Raw genomic sequence first — 12869 nt, 5'->3', positions numbered from 1 at the left:
CTTATTTCTAGTTAATTTTAAATGAATAAAAATCTAGGAATATTTTGGTTAGCTTCTATAAGAGTGGAGAGATACAATGATCTAGCAGCACTGAAAGCTTTTTTAAAGTTCAGGATGCTCTTCTTTCATGCTATTTGGAACACTTACACACTTTAATTGAGACAAGATAGTGATCTGGAATAACTTCAGACTTTGTATAATCCGAAAAATAATAGGTGCGTTCGAGCTCATGCTGCGCTGTGCAGACCGATCGGCGAGATTAGCCGGAAGCAGTCGGGGGAGGAGCTGAAAACGGAGCCGTCAAGTCGGACACGTTGGGGATCTCGTTGCTTCTTCAAACATGGCAGATCACGTGGCGTTTGCCTACTTTATTGCAGATGGACTGGAAGCTATAAAAATGCCTTTTTGTTGGAATAAATGCAGCAGAATGAACAACGACGGTAAGTTTATAAACAATATATGTGCATGTGTAAATCATTTAATTTTAAAGTAACTGAACAAATACTGTTTTACAAATCAAGCTTATACTTAATCAAATTATGTTTTGTTTAGTGGTGTTACGTTAGGCTTCTGTAAACAATAAATAATTAGCTGTAATTGCTGTTGGAGAGTAAGCTACTTGTTTTGTGTTTATAGTACAAATACTAATAAGTTTTTGTATTGCATGTTCAACAGTCGTGTAAACCTTAATTGTTGGAATCTATCCCAGTTCTACCAAAAACACTGAATGAAAATACTTTTTAATTACAATACATGTGTATATAATAAGTACAATAATAATAAGTACATGTTTTTATTGTATAGATTAGTTCCAAAAGTACTACAATTTGTGGAGGAGGTTGTCCCCCTGTACAGTCCCTCAGAATTTCGCAGTCATTTCAGGCTTTGTGTGAAAGTGGAGGTGCGAACTACATAAATAAAGTCAACATAATTTAACTACAATTTGGTATATTCTCCTGAAACCTTATGTTCTACCTTTACAGGATGTCATTACTACCCATGGTCCTGTTTATATGAATTTACAGCAAAGCAAACTGCCAGTCACACAGTGTTCTTTTCTGCCTTTGGACATTGGCCAATCAGGAGTCATACCGTGGGGTGGCAGACAGATTCAACATCTCAAAATCTACTCTTGCTAAACATCTCCATGAGTTTTGTTGTTATGTTAATACATACATGGCCCATCACATCTCCTGGCCCAGAGGCCAAAGGTTGCAAATGTCAAAGTTGAAATTTAACTTAGCAGGTTTTCCAAACACTGTGTATGCGGTGGATGGGTGTCACATTCCTATAAGGAGACCTCACTGTGATAATCCCCTTGCCTACCTGAATAGGAAGCAATTCTATTCTGTAATTTCAACTGGATTTTGTGACAGTGAGCGCCGCTTCTGTCACATCACTGTGGGTCACCCTGGGAGTTGGCATGACGCCAGAGCAATTCGTCTAACAGAGGTTGGAAGAGTTCTTGAAGAAGATCCTCATTCCCTTGTTCCACAGGGAATGCATATAATTGGCGACTCTGCTTATCCTCTATTGCCACAACTTATGAGGCCTTACAGAGACGATGGACACTTGACTGCTGGGCAAAGACGCTTTAACATAAAGCTAAATGCCCGTGTAGTCATTGAACATGCATTTGGCATTTTGAAGTCTAAGTTCAGGAGGCTCCAGTGCCTACACATGCAAAGCATTTCAAATATCAGTTCTGCTGTCTCAGCATGCTGTATTCTGCATAATGTTTGTTTAAAGCCCTGTGACCAATATGTTGAGGTAGATGATAATTTTCATGATGAGCCACACCTCCCACAACCCCACAACCTTAATGCATGCCAAAACAGAGATCTGATTTGCAACAACATCTAGACTAAACATCTGGACCAAAACTTTGTATGTACATTTTTGTAGTAAAGGCATTTAATTTGTTTACTGCTTCATTGTGTATTCTTTTTTCTCCCAAAAATATTTTTCTGTTTATTATATAAGAATTGAATGTATCTCAAGACTTTCTAAATTTCTTAGGTGGATTCCACGGTGGTGGGGTGATTTAAAAAACATGGACTCAGCATGTCCTATGGATGTGTGATCATTGATAACTATTATAACGAAGTTTATTAAGGAGTTGAGATTAATTGGGTGAAAATACTAATTAGTGTTGAAAACAATGCAAAAAGGTCAATACTAAACACTTAATACATAATTCCATGTGGCATAACCTCATTTCATAATCTAAAATTCACTTGACACCTGTTGGGTGGATGCTTACATGACACAATACATATAGAAGTGTCTTGACACCTGTAGCATTTCTCTAATAGTCGGGTGAAAGTGATAGTTCACTGAACAAAATTTGTCATCATTTACCCACCCACAGAATGTGCTTAATAGCTTTCAGATAATTACAAAGATATTTGGAACAATGTTATCCTCCACAGACTTCCATAGTATTTTTCTGTACTATTGCAGTGAATGGGGTATTTAGTTTTTCAATGACGTTTCCTTTGAAACAGATTTTCACTTCTGTAGCTTAGAAAAACCTTAAATTGCATGTTGCAGTACCAACATGCAATCATTTCAGTGAAAGTTAAAAATTGTAGACAGTTAATATAATTCAGTCTATAAGACTTACTAGTAAAATTGTATGAAAGTGCAACAAATGCAAGGCAAGAGCTCTGAAGTGTCACCTCAAAGTGCATTTTGAAATTGTAACTAAAAATAAGAGGCAATTTATAACTTTGGAAATATGACAATAAAAGTACATAGACATTTGCTTGAAACAGAATAAGCTTTATTTGCCATGTTTTCTAGAAGGTTTTAGTAACTGTATAACTTGCTCTTGTTGTCTTCCGATTTTCTTTAGCTCCTCCACAACAGTTCCCAAACTGGTCAACATCTTTTTCTCAAAAGATCGTCTGCGCCTCTCTTTCAGTTGACGCCATCTCTCCAGGTCCGGCCTTACAAGAGACTCAAGCACAGCTGTTCTTCGTTCTGCATGCGCTTCATATGCCTCAAAAAATTGTGAGGGTTGTGAGGATCTCTGCCTCCTGGACATGCTTGTACTGGCAGAGGTCCCCGGCTGCTCGTCTACAGAAGCACCTGCTGCCTGAGCTTGAGGAAGAGAGATTGATGGAGGCCTGTTTTAAGAAGGTGGATCTTCCAAACATAGAGGAGTAGAGCAGATAGTTCCAGGTGGTGCAGTTCCTATCCCAGAGGACCCAAATAGCTCATCCATTTGCTGCAGAAAAAGCACAATGTAATACGAAAGTGACTTTGAAATAAGATGCAAAATGATCTTATACAGTGCAGTCTTAAGACTTACTGTGTAGTACTCCCAGGTTTGCTTTCCCTCCCCAGTTGCACGGCGGCGATCCTTAACTCTTTTGTAAGTAGTTAACATGTTGGTTAACTTTTTTCAAAATTTTTCACTTGACAAGGTGTAACCTTTTTGTGAAAAAGTAGTTTGTAGCTTTTTATAAAAAGCAGTTTTGTTGCGGAATTAGAGTTGCTGATAAGTTTTTGTAAGGTCCAAAAGTAGCAACGTCATTTTGTGTGTGATTTCTGAAAAAAGAAGAAGTTTTTTACCACTGCAAACACATGCATCTTTTTTCCAGTCTTAGGTGCCATACCTTGTGATTCAGGGCGGTCTATCTGGACGGGGGGTGGGTTTCTGGCTTCTGAAGGGTTACCACCCACTACATCGGTTTTTAGGGTGGTAGTCGGTAGGTCCTGGCTAATGGGTGTCTGTTGCACAGGGCACTGGCTGGTTGGTGGTTTCACAAAACTGAGATTTAGGGGTACAGGTGACTCAGTGGAGGTAGAGGGACATGGAGAAGGAGGTTGGGGAAACACTGCAGCACAAGCTAGATCGCTGATAGGAGCTGTTTAGAGAGAAAGCTGAAAATTTAGTTGTCACTTACAGTAGTTGATCAATTGGAATGGTTATTACCGTCGCGCTCACCGCCGCGTAAAAACGTCAGCGGCCAAAATAAATCAGTTGCATTTCAAAGTCATTCGTAAAATGGCTGCCAGGTGGCACAAAGTGACATTTTCGCTCGTTGCCGTAAATACAACAGTGACCGTTATACAGCGTATCTCTGTATCGGTTTATTGTTATTTAAGTTCTGGATTATTTCAGGTACTTTAAACACATTGTTGGGTTGCTCATGTTGGCTCTTATGAGATGTAGTTTACAAGTGAACACCTGGTTGGGTTATTTTGACCCAACAACTGGTTTATTCATTATTCTTTCCTTTCTCCAAATATCAGCCTGCAGAATGTTTGAAATATTACTGTTTATTGTGTTACAGGTGTAGTTTTAAGAGTTGTATAGGCAGGAATGCGTGTGTATACAGCTTAAAACCTCCATCAGTTATTAAAGATAGCGGCTATTTAGAAAACATGCCCAGTGATTTCGGAGCTTCAGGAAATCTCCCGGCGCTCTGCGCATAACACCGGGCCAACTCATGTCGAAAAGAATTTATAAACGGTTTCTAAACGTGGGCTATTGTTTTTTTTACTTATAATATTTGTTGATTTAATTTAAATGAGGTTTGGGCTCAGGACTTCGACTCGGCATCGTGATTCTCCTCTTTAATTTACTTATATTTAATTTAGTTTTAATCAGCGCTCAGCCGCATGCATGAAGTTTTCCAGAGCGCACCGGCAGAAGTAGACTAATGATTATGAGCACGTCAGGAAAATAGGAAGCAGACTGACTCTGACCATTTAAAAAAACGTTTGCGTTCATTTTCTGACGCGCTCAAGTTCACCAAAAACAATACAGAACAGCGCAGCTTACAACACTTACAAAATCACAACACTTACAAAATCACAACGTTTTTTCGTTATTGTGAGTGCGCTTAAATAAAAGTTGAGTCTTATAAAGGCATGTAGTCTTATATAGTTTTATTATATAGTTTTTTGCACATTAATCTGACACAGTTTTTTCAGCCTGTCACGGCGTGCGCCCAAATCAATATCGCTCCTCGCTCACTAGTTAGGCGGCCTCCCCTTCAGACATGCGAAGCAGCGGGACCGCAGAATTACACATGACTGGTGAGCTATCGTTGCTATCGTTGCCCGGGCTTGCACCCCGCGCTATAAAATACTCGGGGTTTGTTGGGCTACAGTGGATTTTACTACGCGCTGTGTATGCAGCGCGCGTGCAACAACGCGGAAGTGCGGCATGCAAGCAGGGCAAATGGAACGCGCCCCACGGACTTCAAAGGAGCGAGAGGTGGGAGGGGCCAGGCCGGCCATCCGCGGAGAGCAGAGTCAGTGCGAGCAGACGGATGGCCATTGCACTCACACCGCGTAGTAAAATCCACTGTAACCCAACAAACCCCAATCATCACCAGCCGTGCCTTATTCCGTCATGTCATGTGGGCATTATAAGCTTTGTATTGAAAACTTCTAACTAAAAAGTGGCAGCTGGCACGCCTAAAAATAGACGCAGGTTATTTTTTTTATAGTCTAAATAAAAACCCTCCGATTTAATTTCCTATAGTCTAACCAGCGCTCGACCCAGTTTTCCCGAGCGCGAGGAATTTTTTTGTGCTAAATAATGTTTATGCAGTATAAGAATTCCTATTAATCCTGGGTTGTTCTTTTAGTGTCACTATAGTGCTTTACAATGCCAGACAACATTCAAATACAAATTATTCACCCTCCCCAGGTGTGAATCGGCTGTTCTCACCTATACATTCAGAGGAACTCAAATGCACTTCTCCCCACTTTAAAAACCTCTTGAATCTGAGGCTCTTCTGGAGACTTTCATTGATTTCAATTTGTGTAATTTTAATCTCCTGGATTCTAGATTCTAAAGTTGACATTGTTACCTTTTTTAATCATTGGAATGGAAGAATTTGAGATTTTCCTTATGATAGCATAAATTGCATTGTTTTTAATCAGTCTATACACAATAATATTCTTTGGTATTATTTTTTTTTAAACGGGTATGGGGGCTATCTTGGTTCATTAATCTCCGTGCCTGGTTTAGGTTTAGTATTCAGTGCGCATCTGTTATATTACAACTATCATAACACTCAAATACCTTTTATTGGGGGTTAAGTGACTGATGTGCCTAACATTTTTCAGCTGAGCCTTTGTTTCACTGAAAACGACCGCGACACCCTCTCTCTCTCTCTCTCTCTCTCACACACACACACACACAGAGCCGACCAAATCATTAGCACGTCCCTCCCCCAAACAGCACAGACATTTACTTACACCTGGGGTCCGTTCTTCGTACGTCGCTAACTCAGTTAGCTGGATTTGATTGTTGTGGATTTGTCCTGATCTTGGATTGTTTCGTTCTTCGATGCGCTTCTAGCATTTGTTGTCATAGCAACATATCCGTAAGCTTGAACCTGCTCGGGAGCAGGTTTTTTTCATGTAAACAGGATTTAGCCTGCGCTCCTGGCGGGTTATGATTGGTTGAAATGGCGAGGTCACATCTGATTGGTTAAAGAGCACGACTGACTCACGTGGAAAAAGAAAAGTATATGCCCCCTGCCATGGACAAGACACACACACACACATAATCGCTATCAAATATTATATATGAACATAAATTCATAGGTTTATTGTTATCAAATATGATATTACTATTATAATAAACCCTAGGCACGAGACAGCCGCCAAGACCATTAATACAAATTCGTGTATAATGTTTATTTTGTAACACATTTATTTTTCAGGGGTTTGTCATAAAAATATGCTATATATAATATTATATATTAAAAATAAATATTTTATAATGATAAATTGGACGAAACTAATTTTATTATAAAATAAACAATATAAAAGTATACATAATATTTATTTTTTTTTCATGTACAACATATTTATTTTCATATTGCTTATTTTATTTTATTGTCTCATGTAATTTGTAATTTGAAAACCATAAACTTATAAATTTATGTTCTAATATAATATTTGATAGCGATTACGTAGGGGGGGCAATCCATGGCAGTGGGGCATTTCAGCGCATAACACGTTATGACACGTTACAAAAAAAATTGAGCCGCTCTTTTTCCATTTCATCAACCAATCGGAGGGCTTGTGATCAGTGTTTCTATTGTCGATGCATATCGCCTTTTAAACCAACGCACGAGCGCGCAATAATCCTAGACAACTCAGTCCAGCTATACTAATCATCAACAACAGGTGAGCTCGAAGAACCGACTTAGCCAGATCGTAATTAGCACGATGATCTCATCTTAGATGTGTCAATTCATCTCGGATGTGTCAAGCGACGTACGAAGAACGGACCTCTGAACTGAGTTGTTTGAGTAACATGGGTCGAACCCGTTACAAATCATAACAGTCTACAGCATTTTATTCTTATAATAACGCAAAAACACAAGCGGGGCTGAAAGACCGACATCTGCTGACGCAGGAGAACGTCCTAACACTGTTTTAATTTTATGGTCATTTATTTCAGTTAATAAATCTACTATAAATTTAAAGAACACAAGAAATAAGATGACACAAATCCATACACGCTTTTTTTCTAATTACAAGTGATAAAATCAAAAGGCTCACTGTGTTAACATTTATTGTGCTTAAATTTTATCCTAATAAGATTTGATTTAATTTGAATTCTAGAACAGTGGCAGCTGGAACACCTAAAACAGATGCAGGATTATTGTTTTATAATCTAAATAAAAATGCTTTTTTAAACGTGGGCTATTGTTATTTACATGCAATATTTGTTAATTTAATTTAAATGGGGTTTGGTCTCCGGAATGTTGAGCATCAGGATCTTCTTCTTTACTTTCCTACGTAGAATCAGCGCTTATTTGCACGCATTAAGTTTTGTAAATTCGTTTAATGTTTAATAGTAAATAATGACCCCCGTTGCGCTGTACCACCGCTCGGAAAACCTTATGAAATACAAGTTTAGGACAATTATGATGATCTGCCACGGCGTGCGCGTGTGATGGGTGTACGCCCAAATCTACTATAACTACTCCCTCACTCCGTAGGCTCCCTGAATAGGCAGCAAAGGGACGGGAGCCGCCTATTTGTGCCGGCTGGCGATAATTAACGTTAATATGATCTCGGGCTTGCTCCGCATTATAAAAGCAAGGCGCGGAGGTTTGTCTGAGGTCTGGGAAGTACGTGATGTAATGGAGAATATAAAAAAAGCATGTCAGTGGGGAGATGTGACGCGCCCGAGGGACTTTAAACAAGGACGTTAGAATTCCGCCCTTTGATCTCCGCGCTGAGGACAGCGCGAGAAAGAGCTGCGCGAGCTCCCGCGGCACCTTCACTCCCGCACCGTGCCCGCCCTCGCAGCCCCGCTGCCGAAGAGGAAAAGTGTGGTTAGGTTTTTGCGTCAGCGAGAACTCGCGCCGGCCATCGACAGCGGGAGAAGCGCCGTCACGAGGGAGCGTGCAGGAGCGCTGCCTCCGCGTGCTCAGTTCTGCCACTCCGTGCACCAACACTTATTGTCAGCTGTGTGCCCGCATGCCAGTGTGGCACGGCCCCCGGAACTGCACATGCACAACCTTTATCCCATTCTTTCCTTTCTCCCTCCTTCAACACTTTCCTTCCCCATTTTGCCTAAATAAATGACCCTTTTCCCGTAAGACCTCGCCTCGTGTCCGTGCTTTATGGTGCCGCCCGTGCAACATGGGTCGAACCCGTTTACAGATCATAACAGTCTACTGCATTTCATTCTTATCATAACGCACAAACACAAGCGGGCTGAATGACCGACATCAGCTGACGCAGTAGAACGTCCTGACAATGTTATAATTTTTATGGTCATTTATTTTAGTTAATAAATCTACTATAAATTTAAAGAACACAAGATATAAGATGACACAAAACCCTACACGCGTCTTTTCTAATTACACGTGATAAAATTTAAAGGCTCACTGTGTTAACATTTATTTTGTTTAAATTTGATCCTAATCAGATTTAATTTAATTTAAATTCTACATTTGTATCGTCATTTTAGTTCTGTGATTATAAATTTGTTTAACTACAATGTTTTACTTGATTTTATCCGCTACTACGTGCAGTTCTAAAACTCTGTGTCTCATTAATCCAGCAGAGAATGAACTAAGGCATGAGGCGTCAGCCTGTAGTTATATAGCGCCACTCAACGGTAAAAGCCAGCAAACGCACAAAGCCAAACGGTACCGCCGAGCGTGGCGACGGTAGGACCTACATTCCGATTGATTAACCACTGTATGTGTCCAGTATGTGTTTGTTCATCACAAGTGTTTACCTTGTTTTGTGTCAACGGCTGTAACTTTGAAACAGAATAACCATGGTGAAAAAGGCTTGGCAGCGTGTCTACCACCTCAGACACGAGAGACTTCAGACCTAAGGAACTTTTATTCCTTCACCATGGAGAGCAATCTGTCGGGAAATATGACCTGGTTTGGGAACAGCACCATGCAGGACAGAAAAGCTTTACAGAGGATGGTGTGATCTCAATTTACAACAAGCGGTGATTGACCAAGGCCAGGAAGATCACGAAGGACCTCAGTCACTCCAACAATGGACTGTTCTCTCTGTTGTGGTTAGCAAAGCAATTCTGCTCTCTAAAGGCCAACACAGATATATATATATATATATATATATATTTTTTTTTTTTTTCTTATTTCATACTTTATATTCTTATTTAAAAACTCACATTTTTCTTCGTCTTCTACTTCTTCTTTTTTTGGCCATCATCGGTTGTACAAATATGTGGTTGTAACGGCATATCATATTGTGCATGACTGTGTATGTGACAAATAAAATTTTAACTTGCAGTTTTTGAAAGAAGCAGCACAGTGGTGTAGTGGTTAGCACTGTCGCCCTGCACCTCCAGGGGCTGAGTTCAATTCCCGGCCAGGCTTGATTCCCATCTCTGTGTGCACAGGGTTTGCATGTTCTCCCCATGCTTGGTGGGTTGCCTCTGGGTACTCCGGTTTCCTCCCATAGTCCAAAGACATTGGCATTTCCAAGTTGCCTGTGGTGTATGAGACTTTGGGCACAAGGCAGAGTGCCCATCCATTGTGAGTGTGTATATGTGTGTGTGTTTGTGTGCAAGTACACACATACACACACTCATGATGGATTGGCACCCTATCCAGGGTGTACCCTGCCTCGTGCCCTAAGTCTCCTGTGATAAAGATTTAAATATGGGGTGTAAAACTGTGTGAACAGCCCCTGTGAAAGGTTGAACTTACTCAGCTGTCAAAGTGACGTGCCCCTTCAAATCCTGAGAGATGGTGGTGCCCAGAAACCGGAATGACTACACTGCAGCCACCCTGCTGTTCATGATGTTGAGTGGGAGAAGTGTTAGCAGTGTTAGGGTTGTTAGCCTACTAAAACTGCAAAAAAAATTCCAAAGTGTCACCCCAGACAGTTGCCTAGAACTTTAACTTTGCACATTATTCTGCACATCGTCTTGCTCATTATTGGACTCGTTTTCTATGTCACAATTAGATTTCAGTTTTATAATATTTTATTATTCTATTATTTGTATACGTTGCAAATATTTTTCTATATATTTCTATGTATACTTTTCTATAAAAGTACTCTAAAAGTTCTTTCTATATTTTTATATTAGTATAATTTTTGCCTTATTTCATGATTTATATTCTTTATTTGAAAGTTCTATTTTTAAATTAGGTAGACAAGCGGTATTTTACTTTTACCATCGCGGCACAAGGCGAAAGCATTTGGCTTTGTGCATTTGCTGGCTTTTACCGCTGAGTGGCGCCATATAACTATAAATTGAGACCTTAGACCTTAGTTCATTCTCTCCAGGATTAATGAGCCGCAGTTCGCCATGAGCTGCATGTAGTTGCAGATAAAATCAAGTAAAACATTGTAATTAAACAAATTCATAATCACAGTACTAACATTACAGTACAAATTTATAATTTAAATTTGATTAAATATTTTTAGGATCGAATTTAAGCAACATAAATTGTAACACAGTAAGCCTTAAGATTTTATTATGTAAAATTAGAAAAGATATGCTTGTAGGGTTTTGTGTTATCTTATACTTTGTGTTCTTTAAATTTGTAGTGGATGTATTAACTGAAATTAATGAAACTAAATGACCATTAAATTAAAACATTGTTAGATTAATGTCCAAAAATTATATGGTAAAACTATATAAGCTACAAAGCCTTTATAAGACTCTACTTTTATTTTAATTGCACTCACAATGACAAAAAAAAAAGGTATGATTTTGTTAAATAAAGAAAGTAAACAGGGGGTGCAACGAGCCCAAACCTAAATTTAAACTAAATTAACAAGTATTTAAAGTAGATAACAATAGCCCACATTTATAAAAGCATTTTTATTTGGACTATAAAAAATAATCCTGCATTTATTTTTAAGTGAGCCAGCTGCCACAGTTCTTACACGGCTCTTTATCAGAGTAAATCATTCAGTAACAAGCCCGTAACTTTTCATGTAATACAGGTACATCTGTATGAATAAATTGTTTAAATGTGTGTATTATGAGCTATTGATCAGTGATTTTATGTGAACCACTCAGTTTAGATATAAGTAAATGCTCATTGCTGCGCTGATTGGGGGAGGGACGTGCTGATGACGTTTGGTCTGCTTTCTTTGTGTCTGTGTGTGTTAAGAGGTCTTACATATTCATGAAAAGTCGTGGATTATTGAGTGAAATAGAAGCTCTGCTGAAAAAAGTTAGGCACATCAGTCACTTTACCCCAAATAAAAGGGGCTAAAATTAATAAACCAAGATGTTTATTGAAAGTTTAATGTAATTTTGAATGTATTTTTTAAAATAACAATAAACAGATACAAACAGAGATATAGCAGGTTATTCTTTGTACAAATAAAATGATCAGCTAGTGAACTTGATCGTCTGTCCAAACAACATTTAACCAATGTTTGTTTTTTGACTCACTATTATACAGTACAATATATATCAATAGCTCTGGTTCAAATTTTTCATTTTTGTTTTATAAAGTTCTCAGATGTGGAAATTACAATCACTGTAGTATTTCTGCGATAAAACATATTGTTAAGACTTTTTTATGACTTAATTATATTTAAAACTGTGGCGAGTGAAAAATGTCACTTTGCGCCACCTGGCAGTCATTTCACGAATGACTTTAAAATGCAACTGATTTATTTTGGCTGCTGTCGTTTTGCTACAGCGGTGAGTGCGGCGGTAATGGGCATTCTGGTTGTTTACCTACTGTATGTCATCAACAGTCATACAAGCATTTTAGATCACACCACCCTTTTCTTTCACAGTCCAACCACATGCAGATTAGGCTAACTGGCAGTCCCAAATTGCCCGTAGTGTGTGAATGCATATGTGAATGTTAACCTCCCATGTTTGTAAAAATAGGACTTAAAAAATTATTGGCCGACACAGTCCCTATTTTGACTACAGAGGTTCGTAGATGGATGGATAGATGGATCTGTGTACAAAGTGTGTAAATTCTTCCTGAGGGAATATTGATAAGAGAGTAAAGATTTAATAATTCAGTTTAAGTGGTCAGCAGATTCATTAGCTGAGATTCACAGCAAGAGTACAATGATTAAGTACCATTAAACACTTAAAGATACACCTCAGCTGGAATGTCAACCTGGCCAAAATGAGAAGGGTGGGCATGGAAAGGCCAGACTAGGAGAGTAACAAGCTTGGGTGGCTTGCCCATTCAAAACGTGGCATATATCTCCTGCAGTAGAGTTACAAGAGTCTGGTGCTCTCACTCCTGCATTTCTGATAGCAACTGGATCATCGAAGAAAAGAAAAAGATAGCATAGCATCTATTTCAAAGGTCATGCTTTTTACGATTTCTGCTTGGGATTGTATATAGTACTGATTGACAGAGCACAGTGCACTCTGTACTGTACATAGAATTATT

The sequence above is a fragment of the Clarias gariepinus genome, chromosome 18 (assembly GCF_024256425.1).
Source record: "Clarias gariepinus isolate MV-2021 ecotype Netherlands chromosome 18, CGAR_prim_01v2, whole genome shotgun sequence".
Lineage (NCBI taxonomy): Eukaryota > Metazoa > Chordata > Actinopteri > Siluriformes > Clariidae > Clarias > Clarias gariepinus.
Note: the sequence above shows the minus strand (reverse complement) of the source record.